This window comes from Polistes dominula, unplaced genomic scaffold, assembly GCF_049000335.1.
Source record: "Polistes dominula isolate Pdom_NZ unplaced genomic scaffold, Pdom_raw_medaka contig_290, whole genome shotgun sequence".
Lineage (NCBI taxonomy): Eukaryota > Metazoa > Arthropoda > Insecta > Hymenoptera > Vespidae > Polistes > Polistes dominula.
The window spans coordinates 97,244-101,087 of NW_028301031.1; the positions used below are offsets into that span (position 1 = coordinate 97,244).

The 3,844-nt window shown below is 28.6% G+C and overlaps 1 pseudogene; it reads right to left on the reverse strand.

The window, feature by feature from the left end:
- Nucleotides 1-3,295: 3,295 nt before the first annotated feature.
- LOC149031917 (5S ribosomal RNA) lies at nucleotides 3,296-3,415 on the reverse strand (annotated as a pseudogene).
- Between the last annotated feature and the right edge of the window lie 429 nt (nucleotides 3,416-3,844).

A 3,844-nucleotide genomic window follows, 5' to 3' on the forward strand; every position in this document is an offset into this window, starting at 1 on the left:
GGGTCAGCAACTTAAGGTATATTTAGGATCAATCATAAACCGTACGAACGAAATTAACGAAGAACTTAAAAAAAGAATCAATTTTCGCAATTCATGTTTTTATTCGGTTAACAAATTACTCAGCTCGAGGTAACTGTGTAGGCGATTAAAAATCAGGATATACAGGAAATCATCCTGCCGGTAGTCCTTTAAAGTAGCGAAATGTAGTCACTTACGTTACGAGACGAAAATAAATTTAGGATTTTCGAGAACAAAGTTATTCGTAAAATCTTCGGTGCAAACGCGATGAGAAAACGAGCGAATGGAGAAAACTTCTTAGAGTAGAAGTACACCGGATTGTAAAACAAACCGGACATTATTAACGACATAAAATCACCCCGATTAAAATAAGCAGGTGTCACGTGGAGTGTATGGGGAAAGATCGAACGGTGTAGTAGAAAAATAGTATACTGAAAATGGTGGTATATCTAGCGTTAAAAAGCAAATAATGCTTTAAAAATAACTTTTTTCTTCACATGGAGGTATACGTGTCGGTTCAATGAACCTTATTATTGCAGAAATATACACATTCAAATAGAAATAAATAAACGTTTTCCTATTTGATATTGAATGCTTTCTATGTCAGCATATAAAGAACTCAGAAGTTTAAATTTAAAAATTTTACATTTTCTTCTAAGATTTTGGTCACAATTTCAGAATTTAAGATCATTTTATGTTGTAAAAGTTCTATTCTTTTCGACTCCTGAGACACTTACATAAACAGTCAACATTTCTGAAAAATATAACAAATTTAGAAGAACTAGCTTCGCTCAAAAAAAGGTATTTAGGTCAATTCCTTTAGCTTTTATATTATTTGGACCTCATTTCATAAAAATAAAAAAAACTTTTAATTTGAAATCATTCAGATATGTACAAAATATTACTATTTAACCTATTTATTTATTCTATGAAATTGTTTTAAGCTTCTTACACGATGAGCTAGAGTATAAGTACGTTATAAGTAATGTATTACATTTAGAATAAAAACATATAGGATATTTTAAATTTTTTCTTATTTTTAGATAATTCTATTCATAAGATAACTAATAAAACTGTTATAAATTACAAAATTGATTCTTTAAAGTAATAAACTATTTTCTAATCAAATCACATCACCTACTTTCTGTTTCATTAATTTATATCTCCTGTTTCGTGGCTAGATATAAAATTACCGCTTCTCAAGATCAATCTGCAGTAAAAACGTGATTCAAAATTAATCATTTTATATTACACAACAATTATTCCTAATATGAAATAGCCATTACCAACTATCACGGAATGTGTATCAATTCCTCCTATGAACAGTCAATAATTAATATTAGTCCTTTTTTTTGAATAAAATACTCTTTTTGTCCGAAAATATAGAATACATTAAAAAAATTTTTGTTTAAATTTTTCTTCCTTTTTGAAATTTTAGTAACTGATGATATACATTTACAAAATTTAAATTACAAAGCAATTTTAATTAGAATGGAACTTAATTTTGCCTAAGGCTTCTTGGAAGCGTACTAAATTCGCTGCTAGTTATTCTTCATGATTAACTTTATGTCTTAATAATACAAGAAATCTTATAAAAATTTCTCCTCTTTCAATTAAAAAAATTCATTAGATACTTATAATATTACAAAAATAACATCAAATTTCTATTTGTTTAAATTTATTCTACCTATCAATTAGTTTTAAACGAAAATTTAAGTGTATGGACAGCATATATATTAAATGGTTAAAGCATTTTGTCTTGAAGAGTATGTTCTGTAACTGTAGAAGATATGCGTTTAAGATATTTTTTTTACTTAAAATTACAGATATAAAAATAAGTAGCTTCTTATTTTTTTTTCATTTTTAAATTTTTTGTTATTTTATTTATATATTTTTCATATTCTTTAATATATCTTATGTTTTTTTTTATTTTTTTATTTTATAATTTTTTTATTTTTTTGTTTTTTTTTTGTTTTTTTTTTGTTTTACTCTTGTTTTCTTCTTTTGTTTTTTTTTATTCTTTTGTTTTTTTATTTTTTTGTTTTTTTTTGTCTTTTTTTCTCAAATTTTCTAAATTACAATTATTTTGCCCGTGGACATTAGGTAAATTTCTATTTTTGATCAATTTAAATAACATGTAGGTTTTAATTTACTATTTTCAAGGTTAGCTTTCTTTTACAATTTTTATATAAGTCAACCGGATGTTTACTTATCAATATTTTTTAGAAGAATCAATAATTTTCTGTGGCCAGTTAGTTGGAGTGTAGTATAACAGTCCTCTCTTCATATCTTGTAGTAAAATTTTTTATTTCGTTTATCACTCTCGTTAATATAAGGTCCTTTCGTATATCTTTATTTCATATAAAACATGATGTGTCGACTATAGTTCTTAGTATTTTTCATTGCATTGGTTAATAGCTTTGTTATATGACTCATCGTTGCCGTTCCACCATAGTGATATCCCTTTAAACTCCATAAAAGGGTTTATAATGATTTTTATAAAACTTTTAATTTATTTTCTAGGCTGAGTTTGGATGTTTAGCTAAATTGTTAAATAACAATGTCGTTTATTCTAATATCCAGAGAATCATTTATACACAGTACGAAATTCATATGATTCAGTTTTCTTTGGTTTTGCTTTTGTCTTTTATCTTTAAGCTATTTATTTTTGTTGTATGCTCTTTTAACAAGGTCATGTTTACTGACAGTTCAAAATGTATGGTTGTATAGTAGTGTTATCAAAAATCGTTAGTATTTTACTTTCATCAGTAGTTGGAATATCAGCTGTACAGAGTATGTAGGGTACGTACGGTTCTAAAGCCACACCTGCTTAAGGTACACCACTTGTAATTTCTTTAATTTCGATATAAGCATTATTGTGATTTAAATAATAACAATCCCGACTCTTAGATATGGTACAAGAAGATTGTACATTTGCATTCGTAAGCGGGTCCTCGTTGTGTCTAGAAGCTCTTCATGTCAAACATTAGGAAATGGTTTTATCAATGACTACTTAGTTGTAGTAATCTTTGATTCCTATCTAGTATGTTTGGCATTACTATTATCTTCTTCTTCTTTTTTCCAAATAGGCACAATGCCCGTTCCTCATCGCGACTTGCCAGGCGAGCCATCAGGTCTATGAGCATGTTATAGGTTTTTACGTCGGGCAGGGTACTACCCTAACCTTTTAACCTTCATCCTTTATCTGGACTTGGGACCAGCAACATAACCACTGAGCTGGCTCAATCCACCCAGTGATCATGCAGGCGGATTGAAATGTTAACAGCACACGGTGTTCCCAAGCAGTCACCCATCCAAGTACTAACTGTGCCCAGTGCTGCTTAACCTTAGTGATCGGACGAGAACTAATGTTTTCAGCACAGCTATGGTCAATAACAGCATTACTATTATCTAATGGTTAAATGAATTTGTCAACCATCGACTAAAAGTAATCCTGTAAGGTAATTTCTGTAGGGTAGTTTTTGTTTTCTTGGTGATTCATATATAGCCGAAATTTAAAATTTGTGTTAGATTGCATACTGCAATTGTGGTTGCTTGAAAGTGTTTTTGTCTAATTTAATTATACAGAGGGTGTTTAATTTACTTTTAAATTTAACCACTGTTTCTTTCATTTGCTTTCTTTGAGGAATGTCATTTGTTCTATATATTGTAATATGGGATTTTTAAATAACTACTTGTAGTAAAACATGATTTAAAAACGAGAACATTGTCATTGTTTAAGAATTTTTCTGTCCCTACAACTCTGTGTTGCAATCCTTCAAGAGATCTAGAACACTATTTTTGGGGTAGTCATTTTTATTTCATA